General features: G+C 45.4%; 1 protein-coding gene across 1 annotated transcript in view; it reads left to right on the top strand.

The window, feature by feature from the left end:
* Positions 1-20,000, top strand: part of cacna1aa (calcium channel, voltage-dependent, P/Q type, alpha 1A subunit, a) — a gene marked incomplete at both ends in the record, with an annotated part of 192,414 nt that overhangs the window by 123,696 nt on the left and 48,718 nt on the right. The gene's annotated exons all lie outside the window — the stretch shown is intronic.

Raw genomic sequence — 20,000 nt, forward strand, 5'->3', positions numbered from 1 at the left:
CTACAATGTTTTCACGTCACCGTATGAACCCGGGTTCGCAGAATAGAACCCCGACGAGGCAGGGACGAAAAGTAGCACGACTCAGCCCCAAATCAAACCGGGCTGGGCCGGTTTTTACCGATGGGATGAGACCATTTATCGAGTCGAGCAGAGCGGGACCGCGCTACTACCTGCGGTGGAATTGGGCCATTAGTAGCCTCTGTATCTCAACTCTAGACGAGGTTTGCCATGTCGATGAATAAAATTATTAAACTTATACAGGCAAATGCAGAGCTGTTCAGCAGGGCTGATGGTCTTCCTGTAGCCTACAATATAGAATGTTAACTATCTGTGACGTTCCTGATACCAGCCACTTCCATGATCTTTAGACATATGTTGCAAACACATCCCAGCATATTGGCCGCTCCTGCACATCACAGCACAGGCTAAATGATGCAACATAAATATACATTATATAAAGTCATGGCATAAATGTGTTGTTATTGAAAAAGTGGCGTCAAGTAAGCTAGTCTTGTTGGAATGGACCACAGTGCAACCATGTGGTCGTCAAACCTCTCACTTCACTATATACGTTGTATTTGCGAGGGCTATATATAGAGCATCCCGAGTATGTGTCTTTCATTCAGGGTTTACATTTCATTTAATTTTGTCCAATATTCAAATATTCCAGAATTGCATGTTGTATTAAAAATAAATATTATTTCTATCTAACACGTTTAGCCTGATTTTGTTTGTGTTATTGTAAAAACTTAGCCGCCGCTAAGCTTTCTGGGTAATATCCGATGAAGAAAGGGGAGGGGTGGATGGGAAGAGGCAGCTGTGGAGAGGCTCAGTAGCTGTTGCTGGCGGAGAGAGGTGGGGCTATGGTGTCATCGGTTCAGGAAAGATGCGTATGGGTTGTAAACAGGGAAATGCAAGGGTGGTGTCTTCAGATTTGTTCACTCTGGGACCCGGTTTCAAAAATTAGCTTATTCTCCCAGAACGTATACTCCCAGAATGCTGGTTCCATCTGGACGAAACGTCCATACGAGAAAAAACTTTAGCGGATACACCTAAACTCGTCTCCGTGTGGACATGGCCTCAGTCACGTAGCTAAGAAGGTGGTAGAGAGTCTGGATTTGAGCGGTGGGTAGGGGGAGCGGTTAGGGGGCTATGGGTGGGGGGAAGGGGGGATGGGCCATAGCTAGGGATAGGAAGGTCGTAGAGAGTTGGGATCCGAGAGGTGGGTGGTGGTGGTGGTGGTTGGGTGGCGGGGCAAGGAAAGGGGGGGGGGGGGAGGGGTCAGAGGGGGAGTGGCTAGGGGGCTGTGGGTGGTGGGGTCGTGGTGTCATAATGCTGAATGGCCACACCACTGCACCGTGGGCTTAAATGTTTGCGCTTGTTGTATCAGTGCTCAGCCCACAAAACCCAATAACAAATTCTTGTGATGATCCCAGTGACTTCACCATAGTCTTTGGGGTGCTATTCTGGTTTTTTCTTCTGCAGAAAGTCCATTAAGCACATTTTGTGTTTGGATCATAGTTTTTGTGAGGGTTCAATATAGATTAATATGTCAAATTCTGACCTTGCCTCAGTGTTATCCTCCATTTTGTGTCATTAGAGGGTTTCCCAAAGTAGGGCTGTCCTGCCCCCTGCTTCGGCAAACTGCGTCGACATCCAAAACCCTGTTTTGTTGAGCTGCCTTATTCTATAGGTCCAGTCAGATGACGCTTTCAATGTCTGTGGCTCGTAGTGTGTCTTGTTGGTGTACTGGCTCTCTTATGTACATGTCTTTTTACTGTCTTTTGTCACATCATTGTTGTGTTTTTGTGTGTGTGTGTGTGTGTGTGTGTGTGTGTGTGTGCGTGTGCGTGTGTGTGCGTGTGTGTGTGTGTGCGTGTGCCTCAATACAGGTCTTGAAACAGGTCTTTAATCCCCCCTCTCCCTCCTGCCTCACTTTGCAGTAAGGAGCAGCAGAAGAACCACCGGGGGAGCACTAAGTCAGTGTGGGAACAACGCACCAAGGAGCTGCGGAAGCAGACGCTGGCAACCAGCCGCGAGGCCCTCTATAACGAGCTGGACCAGGACGACCGCTGGAAGGCAAGGACAGGCAGGGAGGAGCACAACAATGTAAAGAACAAGGCAAAACACTGGCCTCTAGACTTGTGCTATCAGTGTACACAAGTGATGGCAATGATGAAGTTACATGTGCTTTATCTGGTGTTTATTTATGTATGGTTTCTTAAACATATGGATAAACATTTCTCCCAATCCATGTTCCTTACCTAAGGGAATTGCTCATGATTGTATCTCCAAGTCAAGGATAGAAAACCTTAAAGCAACTACGGGGAACTTGTAACTGGTGGTTATGCAACAGTAATACTAATACTACAGTCAAACTGTAATACTGATGCCTCACATCTTACCTACATCAGCAAATGAGACCATCAGCGAGGAGATCGGCGATTTCTACAGTATCTAGTCACTAGATACTGTAGAAATCTAGTGTTTCTAAATGCATGTGGTCACTGGTCAGGGTCTCGCATAGCATCCGTGTTGGAGAAAAATATAAGTTCCATTGGCATTTCCTAATCAATTTAATGAAAGTATATTTATTTACCATAACATTCTCTGCAATATGTATTGTCAGAGGGCTGAACCTCAATGTGCACATTCTGGTACGTTATACAGTCAAATATTCAGCCGCGATGTCACAGTTTAACATTATGCTTTATACTCAGAGAGACTATCAGCAACACTATGGAAAGCAATGGGTCTTTTTAAAGGATCTGGACTGTCCTTAAGCATGCTTCGTGCTTCCTGGGGGGTCCATGGTTTGAGAATGGATGTATTATCACACATTATCTTGGGGGCAATTAGATGAGGATGGTCAGGTTTATTAGTGAGTGACTCTGTGCTGCTAGTGTGAATTTGTTCTTCATCAAGGTTAGACTGTATCGCATGTTTAGGGTCAATTTGGTCTGAATCCCTTTTCTCTGAGTCAATTTTTGTCATATCTGGCATGGGAGCCTTATTTTTGTCCCTGTCAGAGCAAGGCACTCTCGTTGCGTTGCCTTGGGGAAGCTGATGATGCCTATCAGCAACATGCTTCCAACCTCTTATGCATTCTGTCACATAAGACTCTGACCATTGGAGATTGGGTGACTGTCTGGCTGCAATTTGCATGTATCCAATCTTATCTTTATCAAAAGATCCTCCTACAGGCCAGAGGCCTCTAGTACCTTTATTAAGATCATGCATGAAAGGTATCACATAATGTTCTCCTAGTTTTAAACGTACTATGTCAGCACATGAGCCAGGTGGTATGGGAGGGATGTTTTTCTTTTCATGCTGTCTAAGAATGTCTCTCGCCCGCAGACATTCCGCTTTTCGTAGTTTCCAAGGTATACTTTCATTAAGACATCTTCCCGGACTCCTGGCTTCAAATTCATTTTGGTTTAGGCTATCAGCTGTTATATATACATTTAGCGGATGTAGAATGGTTAAGGAATTCCATTCTCTATCAGTCCGTGTGAAACTGCTTGTAATTTTTGAAGCAGTGACGTCAACCTTATGCAGTAAATAAAACAGGGGAGGTGTGCTGAATCGGACAAGCCCTTCCTGGTAGGGGTGGGCGATATGGCCCTAAAATAATATCACAATATCTCAGGGTATTTCTGCCATAACTATATCCTTGACGATATGACAGAATACTGAAAAAATATGTTTTATTATTCATTTCAATAACATCCAATTGGGTAACACTTTATAATAACTATACACTATTAAGCATTAATAAAGCATTAGTAAATACTTAATTCATCATGAATTCATCATTTATAAAGCATTATTCATACAATGCTAACAAAATAAGTGGTAGTTTCAAATATACATACTACAGCATGAGCTGGGTATGTATATGTTAACTGGGGTCGTGGGGTGTTTCGGGTCTGTCAACATCATACACCCTTGCCCAGTAGACCCAGCCGAGGCCAATTACCACCCCGACCCCCGTCCTAGAAGCAGCCACTCACGGATCAGCCTTCCTACTCTGTCTGCAACGTTGCCCGCGGAAGGGTTGATCACGCCCAATCCGCTGCAATAGAGTTAGTGCTACACCGCAGTATTGACCCTTCGGTGCATGGAGGTCTAAGGCCCTGTGGGGTGATTCCATGCCGGGTATAGTTTTATATGTCAGGATAAACGTAATAGTTTGAAGAAGGAGGAAGAGCGCACACATCAGCTCAGTGTGTCAGGTGCAGGACAAAAAAAACACAATAAACTTGAAAAATAAAGTAATGTCACACAAAGGATGTGTGATCGAAACATTAATAAACTGACCGGGAGCATTATTCTGTGCATTGTCTCTATATTGAATCGTCTCTGTTTAAATCCACAACTCCCGTTCCCTTGCCCTTTATACCTGACACTCCTCTACCCTCCCCCCTTATCCCCACCACTCTTCCTGTCCTCTTCCACTATCTTCTATGGTCTTCTTCCTCCCCCTTCCCCTCCTCTCTCTGCTCTCCTCTCTCCCTGCAGGTCAACTACGCACGACAGACCCACCTGGATCGGCCCTTGGTGGTCGACCCCCATGAGAACCGCAACAACAACACCAACAAGACCACCGCCAGCAACTCAGACCTCCGCTTCAGCCAGCAGCACCCCGCCGACGAGCTGCACAGGCAGACGCGCCTCCACGAACGCGGCGGTCAAGTGGGAGGAGGAGGTGGAGGCGGATCAGGTCCGGGCAGGCCTCCGCTGGAACGAGGCGAGTCCACGGAGAGCAGGAGGAGCCGCAGAGCCGAGCACCACCACCACGCCTCCCACACCCGGCTGGATGCCACGCTGGTGCCGGGGCCCGGCTCGGAGGAGAGGCCCCCCAGGCGGCGGCACCACACCCGGAGCGGCAGCCGAGGCGGAGGGCAGCCGGAGCACAGGAAGCCCAGGCAGCACCGCAGGAACGCCGCGGACGAGGAGGAGGGCGGTGGTGGAGGCGCAGGAGCAGGGAAGCACAAGAGCAAAGGGATGGATGGAGGAGAGGGAGGAGAGCAGGAGGGAGGCGGCGAGAAGAGGCCCAGGGGGAAGAGGATGTGCCAGCACCGTAGGAAGTATGTCCAATGCGCAAAGCTTTAGTTACAATATTCTACAGCAACACCCATGAAAGATATTTTGGGTTATTCTCTCCACTATTTTTCATTACCTCTCTTAATTCCATCCCGTCTTTTCTCTCCTTTCCTCATTCTTTTTCAACTTTCTTCCTTTCTCTCCTTTCGTCCCCAATTTCTCCTGACTCCCTGCTTCCCTCTTTCCAGGGATGGCAATGGCCCTAATCTCTCCACCACTCGGCCCATCCAGAAGAGCCTCTCCCGGCAAGACAGCCAGTACAGCGAGGATATGGACAACCTCATGAATACCAAACTGGTCTCCGTCTCTACCCCGCCCGGCGAGGGCCACCCCAACCTGGTCGCCAACCACACTCCAGCCCCTGGCTTCGGATCGGCCCTTAATCTTGCTAACAGTGGCACTCATGGGAGCTTGGTCGGGATAGATAGCTATGGGAACGTGGGACACCACCGTGCCAACAGCGTCATCCGGCTGCCCCATCCAGACTACACAGCTCTGGACATGCCCATTTTTCCATCCACCAATGCCATACTGCAGGGTAAGGGGAGGTAGAATGAGTGTGTTATTCTATTCATCCTCTCTCCTCTCCTCTCCTCTCCTCTCCTCTCCTCTCCTCTCCTCTCCTCTCCTCTCCTCTCCTCTCCTCTCCTCTCCTCTCCTCTCCATTCCTCTCTTCTCCTCTTCACTCCTCTCTTGTCCTCTCCTCTGTTTTAGCCATGTGGCAATTCATGCACTTCATTCTTTCCTTAAATAACACATTTTCTTACACATTGGTCCAGTCAATAAGAATGCCAACACGGAGCCTCTGCCGAAGAAGGAGGACATGGACGATGATGATGATGAGAGGGCGGGTGAAGGGATCAAGCCCATGCCTCCGTTCAGCTCCATGTTCATCCTGTCCACCACCAACCCGTAAGTAGAATCGTCATAACATAATTTATATACATTCATACAGGCTGACAAAAGGGGATGTACAGTATAGTGTCTGTCGGCACACACCCAACTTGGAAAGCCACATTCCTTTTGTGTTTTTAATAGAGAACTGATCTTTGGATTCAGAGCTGGACGCTGGTTGTAAAATGGGTCTCCTGTAAACTCACAAATACAGCACCTGCATAGATATATGTTGGGGGAAAAAACATGCCTTTGTGTGTGCAGGTTTCGCCGGGCGTGTCACTACGTAATGACCCTGCGTTACTTTGAGATGACTATTCTGCTGGTCATCACTTTGAGCAGTATCGCTCTGGCTGCTGAGGACCCTGTCTGGCCAGAATCCCCCCGCAACAATGTAAGACATACAGTCCACACACAGCCCTATTGTCTCTGACAGTGATGAAACAACACCAAGTCATTATCTTTCTCCCTCTCTCCCTCTAACCCTCCCTATCCCTCTCCCCCTCCCTCTCTTCCCCCCCTTCCCCCTCCCCTCCCCCTCCCCCTCCCCCTCTCTCTCTATGTGCAGATTCTGCGCTACTTTGACTATGTCTTCACAGGAGTGTTCACTTTTGAGATGCTGATAAAGGTAAGGAAATGTCCTGAATTTGCCCATGCCAAGGATGGACCCTTTCTTCTGGAAGGTTTGCAATCCCCGCCTCAAGGGGGCTCAAAACTGCACTGCGCTTTGTATTCTCGACTGTACATTTGGTAGCAATATGTTGTACAATAGAGATGCGTGGATTGGCGCTGACGCCATCCGAATCTGCATGTGCTTGTAAATCATCCACCCGAATGAATTATTTTCTACGATTGATAGACCCGCACCAACCCTGCACCGTCATGTCACACGGAGGGTAAGGGTGACGCCGGAGTACCTGTATAGGGGGCTCCGCCCCCTTGGCAGGTGGAGGAATTTGAGTCTCCGAAGTCTTGCCTCCCAACTAGCGAGTTACCTCACTCCTATTATTCATAGAACTGGGGTTATATTCATAACCTTAAGATTTAAATAATCAATGAAGTTATGCTGCAACAGTACTGTTGTTACATTAATGGGGCTATTATCTTGTTGTGGACATGACAGCAGAGCAAAACAGCAGATATCTTCACATTTTAGAGAATGTAATTAAGATTTTACTCATTATTATGTATTATTTCACCCACCTGCTACTAATCAGAATGTTATTGTTTATGAGCCGACCCGCCCGATCCGTGGATTAACCGTGGCCCCTGCGGATACACCTGCAATCCGCGCATCTCTATTGTGCATCAACATATTTCTATGAATGTGTTGCTAATCATATGAGAAAAAACGTGTTAAATACTGTATTCTCTGTTTGTAGGGTTGTGGTCAAATGTATCATTCTTTTCTCTTTTTTATCATTTCTCTGTGTGTGTGTGTGTGTCTCTCTCTCTCTCTCTCTCTCTCTCTCTCGCTCGCTCTCTCTGTTTTAGATGGTGACTCTGGGGCTGATCTTGCACCAGGGTTCCTATTTCAGGGACTTGTGGAACATCCTGGACTTTATAGTGGTTAGTGGTGCTCTGGTGGCCTTCGCCTTCACGTAAGTCTCTCTCCTGCCCTCTCCTGTCTTCCCTCCTCGCTCCTCCGTCTCTCCTGCCTATCTTCTGCCTCACTGGCACCTTGGAGTACAGCCTCACCCTATTTTTCTCCTCCATTACTCTTTTTCGCTCTCCCTCTGCTCTCTCTTCTCTCTTCTTTTAATGTCTTTCTCTCCCACTTATTATTTCATTCTGTTTCTCACACTCTTTCTCTCTGCATTTCTCTGTTCACTTGCTGTCGGCCTCCTGCCCCCCTCCTCCATTCAACCTTTTTTCTGTCTGTCCCATAGACTGTATAAAAATATGGACGTAGCCACTGTGACATCACGTCACCCATTGGTTTGTGGACTCCCGTTTTGAAGCCTTGAGTTTGGGATTTTGACCGTCGTCATCTTTTTGGTTGTTGTTGTTTTTTGCCAGAAAGAGCCACAGTGCTGTCATCGTGCTGCGTGATCACTGTCAACACGCCCCAAAACATAGTCTGCTTTATCGTCTTTGCTCTAAACTGGACCATAATTTACTAAATGAACACCATACTGCATTGAAGACATGTTGAAACTAGCGTTTCATACCATAAACTCATTAGGAAAGTGTTTACTGAAATAATCAATCATGTGAGAATTAGGGTCATTTTCCCATTGACTTATATACAATCAGACTTCTTTTTTGCAGCCATAGACTGTATAAACGGGTACACCCCCCCATACAGTTGTCATGACTGGTGAAATTAGCTATTCTGTACCATGTTAATTACTGCTGTAAAGTTGGGCATTTTAACATGGGGGTCTATGGGGATTTTCTCGCTTTTGGAGCCAGCATCAAGTGGCCATTTGAGGAACTGCAATTTTTGGTACTTCCGCGTTGGCCTCATTTTTCAGAACCGAAGTTTGGGGCTTGCCCACAGCCTATTCTCGCAAACCCCCCTCCCTTCTCCCTCCCCTCAACTTTGCCCACAGGGTCCTGCTGTCTCTCAGCCCCGCCTCTGTCTCTCAGCCCCGCCTCTCCCAAATGTCACCCATATTTCACTACACCTGTCCCCCCTACATTTTACAAAACACGCCCTCTTCCTAGTATCCCTCCTGCCCCTCTCTCGTCACCAGCGGCGCTTCCCTCCTGCCATGTCCCCCCTCCTCCTCAATCTCTTCCTATCCTTCTCTTCTTCCTCCCGTGAGGAGTGAGGACCACCCTCTGCACCTGTAACCCTTTAGTGCCCAGGCCGTTCTAGAGTGGAGGGGGCCCAGGCCGAGCCGGGCTGTGCCGAGCCGTAACACCCCTCCCTCCCAAAAACTCCACACCCTTCTCCACGCCGGTGCAGGTATTTTAAACCCTCCTTACTCTGCACGCCCAGGAGTAGGACTCGACTGCGGGGATAAACTAGTTAAATGTTCCATAACTGGGTTAAGATAGTGTTTAAAGAGTTAGAGGTTAAAGTATAGTGATGAAGCATGAGTTGTGGATTTGGGGATTTGTTGTCATGCTTCCGGATGGTGGGGCGGAATATCAAACGGGACGGATCGGTGGGACTTCAGTCAATGAAGACTCAACCAAGAACCGAACGGATACTGAAACCAAGCGAAGGTTTTGGTTCTATGTGAATGCAGTTTAAGTATGGTAGAGAGATATAGTACGGACAGTCATTATGATCAATATCAATCATGCATATGGGACTGGTGTATGCAAGTGTGCACCATCCTCTCTGTTTCTGTTAGGCACTTTATAAAGTAATATAGAGGGACACCTTGACATTTTGAATTTCTGTTATTTATCTAACCCAGGTCTACCTGCATCTCTTTCTCTTCTATTGTTTGAAATCAACAAGGTCATTATTTGGCTACTAATTGCGCTCTGCCACCCACAGGCATAGAAGAGTAGCGCAACCATAGCGTTCAACGAGAGCTGTATAAAATAGATTCTTAGGGTTGACACAACTTAAGATTCATTTTTCATTTTTATGGACCAATTAAGTGAAATTGGACAATTTCCTATGGCACACCTGATGATCTCTCATGGCACACTAATGTGCCGTGGCACAATGGTTGAAAAACACTGCAGTAGAACATAAGTAATGTACCTTCAGGGAAGGAGCTGTTGAATCAGGATTAAATATGTTATATAAATGATGGAGTATTTAAATATCTCAGACGTTTCTCAGAGTTTGCCTAAAGTTGGTGTCACTGATTTGTTTTGGTCTACTTCCCCCCCTTTAGTCTGCTTTATAGGCCTTTATGGACCGTGACATCAAATGGGTGACTGAGATTTGTTTTTGTATGATTACATAAATTGTTAATTTGATTGCATAGGACAGTATACTGAAAATACACATACCATAGAAAATGACACGGACATGCAAATGGCTGTGATGGTGCTGCTGTAGCTACCTCCAACACATACTCTTACCCAAGTGATCTGCAGAAATACATGGATGCCAAGGTTGTACTTGATTTCATTTTGTGTCTTAAAGAATCTGGCCTGAATTTCAGCCACATGAGCAAAAAGAGAAACTGACCCTGATTCAAAGTTCAAGCTAAATCCTTTGAGATAGAAAGTTGTAACTTAAAGAGTCAACGTGAGAACCTCTCAATAAAAATTCAGCTCTGTAGTTACAATTCAGTATGCTGAAGTGAAACGAAATGAAATTGAGTCTCAAGTCTCATAGACTCTGTGGATGAGGATGGTGTGCACTGTGCACTCATGCACACATCAGGTCACCGTATCCATGCATGAGAATGGGAATGGCTAACTAACATGAATAATTCAATGCATTGTGCAAAATGCATATGATAAACTATGGTTGGTATGACTATAACCCTGGATATAGGACTTTGAGTCATAAGCTGATAAGGAGTTTGCCAAGCGTAAAGCAAAGAAAATCCCTCCACTCTGCATTTTTCCCAGCATGCTAACCTATAATAGTGTCCCTTCATTTTCCCCTTATCCCCTTAACCCCTTGCTCCCTATGCCCTTGGTCTTGTTCACTCGGTTCCTAAGCTCCCAAGGCTTAAACCTCTGAGGGAACTGAACTGCAGTAAGGAATAAAGGTGTTCATGTTACCTAAAGAGGTAGCCTACTGAGAGAAAAACCTGGCTGTACGTCCCTCCCCCCGCTCTCTCCTTTCATGTGCGATATCATGGATATTATATTACTATAGATGGGTCACCGCAGGCTCCGCCAATTCTAACAAATGGTAGCAGCAAGTCTCCTAAATGGGCGTGGTCAACCATTGACTTAAATCTGCCGAAAGTCTCCTAAGTGATCATGTCCCTGGAAAACCATGAGCAAAACCCATGTGACAAAAGGACAGGATGAGTTGAAGTTGGGCCGTCTTGCTTGAATCCCATCGTCTTTGGTGATATCCAACATTTTTCTTGCTGCTTGCTCCTCACCCTTTTGGCCTCACCAATGTTCACAATAGCTCTTTCAAGACAGCGGGTGACTGTGAGGAAGAAAATAAGTTCCACCCAAACACGCATTTGGGACAAGACATCTTATGCCCCTATTCAAACCATGCCATGTTCCTGCAGTTTGTTATTTTTTTTACCGTTCTTTTTCTTCACCAGACATTTCTTCATTATGTGGAGAAAGCAATAGTTGTCACAAACTAATGACCAAGCTTACAGCCACCAGTGCCCATAAAGGAAGAATCCACCCTCAGATACTTTTTATATCTGATACTGTTGTATGATCAGTTTGTGGTGTACAATGCATTCTGTGAGTTATTCTGTGATGAGGTCTAACAATTTGCTTTTGGGTCCCTCGATCTCTACTTCACTTAGTGATGTCCTATGTTTCTAAGCATGACAACCCCCAGAGAAGAGACAGTTTTGCTTTCAATCTGTGGTGGGCATATGGGCATATCAAGATAGTGAACATTGGGGCGTGTCTTGCATTATTATGCATTGCATTATGGTCTGTTGAGGCTGCTGGTGCTATCTCTGCCTCTTCTGCCATGGATTTCTACCTCTATTATTGTCCAACACTGGTGTAAAATGTTCTCTCTCACTCTGAGGGACAGACACCAAAACCCGACGTTGATGTTTTAGATAGCTTTAGAATTCTTTAAAATGCCTTTGTTGTAGCTACACTGGAAACATGACGCTGATGCGTTGTCTATGTTTGACCAATTAACTGCAGGAATAGTAATACCGGTAGTAATAATAATACACCACCAAACACCAAAATGCCCCCTGGAATGCAAGGTACACTAGTAGCTGTTCAGTGTTAGTGTTGGATTTTTCCTTTGTATGGAGATGCTCACAATGCTATCGAGCATACTATTTACTTACTACAACTATAGTTGACAGTGCTATGCCAACCATGCAATACTATACAGCACACCAACCGTAATGACACTGATAGAAGGGTATGTGGAGAAATTGCCAACCTTTCTGTGCATTGCATACAGTACTTGTGTATAGAGTAGGTTGCACCGGTATATAAGACGCACTCCACTTTGTAGATGGGGGGGAGGGGAATTCAAAGTGTGTCATATACTGTATAAGATTAGAGTATAAGAAAACATTTGAGCAATCACAGCACACATTTAAGGGGTAGCAGGTGTCTGATTCCAGTCCAGCATGAAGATGACAAGTGTCCACAACATGGCAGGTGCTCCAGGGTTCTAGTGGTGGTGGCGCCCCCTATCTTCAGGGCTGGCCTTCACCCCAGTCTTTCTCTTGTTCATTCTTATCTTTGTGTGCATGTCACTAACACTCTGTCCTTGAATTTCTGCACAACGTGGTTGTGGATGTGGTACACATGAACTTGTGTATTTCTGTTTGTTGTTTGTTTGTTTGTTTGTTTGTTTATGTGTGTGTTTGTGCCACTAACTCTTGTGTCCTGTAATCTCTTTGTGGAAGTGTTACATATTTATGTGTATGTATAGATTTATTTATGTATGTGGCTCAACTTTATGTGTTTGTATTTTTTTCTCTTTCTGTGTTAGGCCTGCGTTCGTAGCCACAGGGAAATGGGAAGTATGTAGTATGAAGTATGTAGTATGCAGTAGAGATAGAAGTACAGTACAGGAAACAGTAGATTATCATGAAAGAACATGTCATTACAGACAAACTCAAAAGTACCAGGGATAGTAAAACAAATGCACATAATGTAGGTCAGGCAAATTAAAATATTTTAAAGTGAATTTTTATTAAGTTTGCAGGAAGTAGTCAGACCCACAAACAGATTCTGCGCCATATGTGAACATACTGTGTGGGAAAACTTGCAAAGCAATTGGTTCAGTCAGTTCAACCAATCAAGTCTAAAACTCTGATTTAGCTACGATAGGGGTTAATGACACTGATGGCCGATGGGGAGATCCAAACCACAGACCAGACTCAAACACATCCAGATAGTGCCTTAATTCAATTGGAGGAAATCAAACAGTACTCCAGAAAGGCTGAGCACTTTTGTTGGAGATGTTTATCGCTCCTTTGATCTAATTAGTCTAGTCTGAAGGCCGCTGGTATCTCCAGACTGCTTCTCCTGCACATGTCTGAACCAGGACTAAAGGCCGCTGGTATCTCAGCACATGGCTGAACCAGGACTGAGCTCCATGTCCAAACAGGCTCCCAAGGCAGAGCCATTCTCAAGCTAACTTACCATAAAAGGGATACCTTGACATTTTGAATCACACTCTATTTCCCCCATCCGTCATCATGCTGTTACAATAAGTTTATGTATTGGCTTTTCAGTCTTTCAGTTAAAACTGAAAAATGTCTGTAGCAATTTAAATGTAAAGTATAGGTGAAGGCACTATTTTGGTGTTGTGCTTTAGTAGTACTTTTTGTCCAAAATATATGCATGCACATGTTGGATTTGGTTACAATAGTCCTTAGTAGTTAGGTGGGCAGGTTGTTCTAACAAAACGCAGGTCTTAGTAGTTAGGTGGGCAGGTTGTTCTAACAAAACGCAGGTCTTAGTAGTTAGGTGGGCAGGTTGTTCTAACAAAACGCAGGTCTTAGTAGTTAGGTGGGTGGGTTGTTCTAACAAAACGCAGGCCTTGCGCTCTCCTTTTTTCCTCTCTGTCTCTCATATGGATGTTTTTCCTCCAAATCCCTCCTTTCTCTGTGTCCCATTCTCTCTCTATCTGTCTGTCTGTCTGTCTCTTTCTTCCACGCTTTGTTTGTCCGTCTCTCTCTGTCTCCCTTTTTCTTGCTGTCTCTCACCCCTTCCTCATCTCTCCGTTTGGACCAGCAGCAGCGGCGGCGGGTAAAGTTCTCTTTTCCTCCTTTTTCCCCCCTTCTGCACTCTCAGTGCCTGTTCTTCTGCTCACAAAGCTTTCCTCTCTTTCTTTTTTTAAACCTGTCCTTCCATCATCACAGCTGACTCCTGTATGTGTCTATCCTTCTCTTTTTCCATCGTTCACCATGAACCAGTTCTGACTAAAACCCAACTAAACCTCAAGTGAACCTCAAGTCTCAACTGAATAATTTGAATCCTGAGCTAACTAGGGGTAAATCACAGAGAAACATCAAGAGTGGAGTAGATGTGAACAGAGCTTTGAATTTGAGGGAAATATTGCCTACAATAAACACAGGAGATGGATAAATGCAATGATTTATGTAAACACTCCCACATAAATGCACAGACAAGACTATGTACCTGTATATAACTGTAGAAAACACACACACACACACACACACACACACACACACACACACACACACACACACACACACACACACACACACACACACACACACACACACACACACACACACACACACACACACACACACACACACACACACACACACACACACACACACACACACACACACACACAGCCACCAGCAGCATACCATCTGGTATAACAGCTGTACAGTAAGATGCAGGCGGCTGTACACACAGCCTTTACCCCTAGGGCTCACTACCAATCACCTTTGACCTTAATGTGGTCACGCCCAACATTTATATGGAAAGATTTCTCAAAGTTCTTAGAGCAGGGAGTCAAAACACTCTCAAATGTGACTTTGTTTTAATGTGGTTTGCGACTTCTAGCGACTTTGTGGGCAGCCAATAGCTACTTTCCTTGGAAAAGAGTTGGCAACACAGCTACAGTGGCCATTACCTAAATAGATAGCTATTTAAGAAGCAGGCCAGAGGCCATGTTAGATGACTGTTTATTCACTAACTGGCCAGCTAGTTAGTGTCAGTGATTTGCTATTGTTTTAGAGGCTCATTAGCTATTTCACTCAGTAATGAGTGTACGGTAAGTGTGGCTTGCTTGGGGTTCTCTATGGGAGCTTTTAGATTTGTGAAAATCTTTAAGCATCATTGGAAAAAAAGAGCTAAGTTTAGCCTTTTTCCTCGCTCATACGTGTAGTAATCCATAGTGTCCCCTCAAAAAAAGAAAGAGGTTTGGCTCAGCATTTCAATCAAGAAATGCTTGCTAAAATATCTTTGTCTTTGCCAACAGGCTGACAAGACAAGATTCCATGCTGTCTGAGCAATGCTATGAAACCAGCTTATCTTAGTTGGGGTTTGGAGACTTGGCATATTAGTTGGTTATGGATTGTAGAAATGTAGCAGTAGAGTCATCAAAAGAGAGAGTTTGGCTATTTACCCATTACAGTTTTTGCTAGTTCTATCAACATTGTGGCACTACCATATTGCAACCCATGTTTGTAGCGAAAGGGGGTATTTCGGCCTCTTTTTTATTAGCTACAACTAAGGGCCCTATCGTCGTACAGGCGCTATCGTTTGCGCAGCAGTTTGCGCACCTCTTATGCCAGCGGCAGGTTCCGAGCGTAAACACAGGTTTGGGCGTCGCCCATGCTAAACCAGGCATTTCCGCGCTATTAGGAAAAAATCTCCTTGGGTGTGCGCAATTTTAAGACCACCTAATAGCAGGTCTTAGCGCTAAAAACCCCACTGCGCCTGAGTGCACGCAGTATTCTCCGCGCAGTGCAGGAAATCCTCGCTTGGATACATTACGCACGGCATGGATGTCCCTCTCTCTCCAAACCTCTCGTGCGCACACACACTCTGTCCCCCCCACCTCTTCAGAATGCCACATTGATTTTCAACTATAGCCTACATTGCAGAAAAAACACACCTTGATTTAAAAATTAGAATTTGTTTGTCATGGTTTTATTAGGCTACATAATTCTCAACCATACAGGTCTGCGGTGTTAGGTGTATACTGTAGATTACTTTTGAGAAAGTTGTGCCGGCCAGTACAGTAACCTCTTTCCCTGCAATTGCACGCATGCAAGACCAGCTTCTCCACAGCGTGGATGGCATGACCGCAGTCAATAGCTTAACCCGAGTGGACAATTCTGATATACAGTAGGCTATTGAAATAGGCTCAAATTAAATTCTCACACATCCCTACGCTATTAAAGAAACAAATATAGAATATAGACAATATATGTGTATATGTAGCCTATATGAACGAAACGTCTAATTACAGTAAGCGCACACTTTGGGACATAATAACACCATAGGGATATTCACTGCGTAACTGCGCGGCAGCCCTTTGATATGTTTCAAATGGAATATCGTTTATATACTGTATATTGAACCCGAACTTGTTCATCCTCCAATTCTCTCCCCTCTCTCGTAGCTCCCCTCTCTCTCTCTCTCTCTCTCCCCCCTCTCGCTCTCCCCATCTATCTTTTCTCTCTCGCCCTCTCTCTTTCTCTCTCTCACTCTCTCACTCTCTCACTGCTGTCACAGATGTGACGCTGTGACTTTTAATGATCACACATGATCACATGTGAATACTTTTGGGCATAAACCCGCCTGTATGGAGGTTTGGCAAACCTCCATATAGGCAGACCTGGTTTGCGCCGAGGTGACGCCAAGCACAGCAGGCCAACACGCCACAATTAGGGCTTTGCACGGCGCTATTCTGGCGCAAAACGGGCGCTAATGCATAATTACCGTCTTTGCGACGATAGAGCCCTAAGTGTCTTTCAAAGCTCAAATTAAATTCACAGTCAGCTGCTATCCAAAATTATTTATGGGGTCATTTGTTGCTGAGACCACAACTAAACTCTCTCTACAAATGTCTCTGGGTAGCACAGATTTCTCCATCGCTCAACCTGCTATTGACAAAATAGATATTACAGCATGGAAAGCAAGATTTGATTGCAGCATGAGTATATTGCACCATTAGCTGGGCATGTCAGGCCGAGTCCTTAGCCATCTCTATATAGCATTGAAATGCATTGCGGAGTGGTAAAGAAGCAGAGTTATTATAGATAGCATTCAGATAGGAATGCAGTTGATCCCATAGCATGTAGTTGTAAAATACCTCCTAACTCTAGCATGTAGCAACAATGCTAACGTCACACTTCGCAGAAATGCTGAAGGCTAATATAATAGCAATGCTGCATGTGTTGCTATGTGTTTAACCCAGACGCAGTTACTCGTTTTGAGTTAACTCGTCCACAGCTACCATCAAGGAATGGCTGCCTGCCGCCATTTTGGAACCAAGAGGACTAAGCTGCCATCAGTCTCCTGTACTCGCTTCTCCTTTTCTGACTCTCTTCATTTGTGTGTGTGTGTGTGTGTGTGTGTGTGTGTGTGTGTGTGTGTGTGTGTGTGTGCGTGTGCGTGCGCGTGCGTGCATGTGTGCGTGCGTGCATGTGTACAGGGAGAGCAGTAAGGGGAAAGAACTCAGCACCATCAAGTCTCTGAGGGTACTAAGGGTGTTGCGACCTCTGAAGACCATTAAACGTCTCCCCAAGCTCAAGGTACGTTCAGGGACACCAGGGTCAACTGTAGCATTCCTTAACCCACGGAAATCGTAACCACCTTAATGTCCATTTAAATTAAACGGTGAGATCAGGCATCTCTTTTAGAACCTTCAAATTTCTATTTTTGGAAGCTTACTGTTGCAAAATGCATAATGGAAGCATTTGTCAGTGTTACAGAATGATATCAGCAACCGTTATGGAGTTTATATTTCAAAACTGTTGTATTCAATATGTGCATAACTGAAGCAATATTAAATTGTGTGGTTTTCCCTCATCAAAAGCCAAACTATTAAAGCTCTTCAAACCGTTTAAACCATTTAATAGAAGCCACACAATGAAGTGCAAACCTCCCTCATAAGAACAGTAAAAGTTGGATCACAGTTCCCAAAAGTTTGAAGCAGCCATTTTGTGCCTCTCTGAGTAGTGTATTTGTATTTGTACTTGTATACTGTATTAAAAATGTATCCTCTGCATTTGACCCATCCTATACTAGTAAGTACCTGTAGGAGCAGTGGGCAGCCGCAGTACAGCGCCATTTTGCCAGTGCCTTCAGGGGTTAGGGGCACTGACAGGAATATTAAGTCTAACACATAGGCCACATGTCTTTGAGGGTGGGATGAAACCGGAGCACCCGGCAGAACCCCACACAAACACGGGGAGAACATGCAAACTCCACACAGAAATGACCTGGGACGGGCCAGGGTTCGAACCCAGGACCTGCTTGCTGAGAGGCAACAGTGCTAACCACTGAGCCACTGTGTGTGTGTGTTTCCTCAATGTAGTAAAGACCCTCTCTCCTCTGTCCCCCCACCCCACCCCTCTCTGCCTGCCCTGCCCTGCCCTGCCCAGGCTGTGTTTGACTGTGTGGTGAATTCCCTGAAGAATGTGCTCAACATCCTAATCGTCTACATGCTCTTCATGTTCATCTTCGCCGTGGTGGCTGTGCAGCTCTTTAAGGGACGCTTCTTTTTCTGCACTGACGAATCCAAAGAGTTTGAGCGCGACTGCAGGTCAGGAAGCAGCCATTGTGTCAAAAACAGTAGAACCACCTTCTCATCCATAATCCATGGCTCTCATGGCTCATTGTATATGTACAGTGTATTTCTAGGCAATGAAGCGCAGTTTTGGGGTATTTGTAGTTATCGTTCAACTTCAATTTATATCCAGGAGGTTGGAACACGCTAGGTTACTTGATCATGGCCACGTCTGCAGAATTTGGTGCCATTCACAGTTTTTCCCACTGGAAATTGTCCTAGGAACTGTTTGACTGCTCAGCAGCCTGGCAACCTGCAGCCAAAGATTTATGTGGATCCAAACATGATCAGATAAATCTGCGCATGTGATGCAAAAAACCCTGATTATACGCTACATCAACACATTGAAGCAGACTCTCCCTTCACTTACTTGTTGTCTTCTCAGGACTGATGAAGTGTTTGGTGTATTTCAGGGGCGAATATCTGGTATATGAGCGTGATAACGAAGTGAAGGCGCAGAAGCGGGAGTGGAAGAAGTACGATTTCCACTACGACAACGTGGCTTGGGCCCTCCTCACCCTCTTCACCGTATCTACCGGAGAGGGGTGGCCGCAGTGAGTTCACGTTTACACACATGATGAAACGCATTTACATACACTTCTAAATATATTCCCACCTGATTTTTGTTTATTTATTTTTATCTGATGCTGTCTCGTACCTCACACACCTTCTGACCAGCTCCCCCTCCTCCTCCTTTTCTCCAGGGTGCTGAAGCATTCAGTGGATGCGACTTATGAGAACCAGGGCCCGAGCCCGGGGTACCGGATGGAAATGTCCATCTTTTACGTGGTGTACTTCGTGGTCTTCCCCTTCTTCTTCGTCAACATTTTCGTGGCTCTCATCATCATCACCTTCCAAGAGCAAGGGGACAAGATGATGGAGGACTACAGCTTAGAAAAGAATGAGGTGAGGAGGCGTTAAGGGAGGGAGGAAAGGTGGAGGTCACGAGCATAGGGAGGGTGGAAGCAAGGAAGGAAGAAGGGAGCAAGATGGAGGACTACTACACCTACAGCTTATCAAAGAATAAAATCCCTCTTCACACCTGGTATTAACATGCGTCTTGGGTGATCCGATCACAAGTTGCTCTAAGTATGTCAGTTCACACCTGGTATTAGAATGCGTCTCCACATGCATCTCAAGTGACCGCTTGTGACGAAATGCGAATGTTTTTAACCGGCAGGAGGCAGCAATCCACTAAAACGGTGCCTAATCTGCCGGAAATTAAAAGAAGAAGAAGTTTGCAAAGACCTTGGTGCTCAAGCAAAATCAAAATGCCGAGATGGTCTATTCCTTGGAATGTTCCAGGCAAACCAAATCGCCCAAGATGTTTGACGCACTCATAACATATCTCGATGGGCTTTCAGGATTTTCAGATATCGTGGACAAAGCCAGTACATGCCATTTGAGAACCAACTGGAGATGAGAAAACAGGTTGCACAGAGGACGTCAGTTGAGTAGGCGGCCCTTCAATGTGGCCCAAGACACATTGTACACACAAATGTGGCCACATGCGGCCCAGACCACCTGTGGTCTGCTCAATGCATCTTGGGTGCGTTTACACCTGTACTTAGAGCTGTCCAATTTTGATTAGATCACCCAATACGCATACTAGCAGGTCTGAACAGGGCCACTGAGATGATAGACTCTTTTGTCTTTGTGTTCA

Source organism: Poromitra crassiceps, assembly GCF_964638095.1.
Source record: "Poromitra crassiceps genome assembly, chromosome: 13".
Classification (NCBI taxonomy): domain Eukaryota; kingdom Metazoa; phylum Chordata; class Actinopteri; order Beryciformes; family Melamphaidae; genus Poromitra; species Poromitra crassiceps.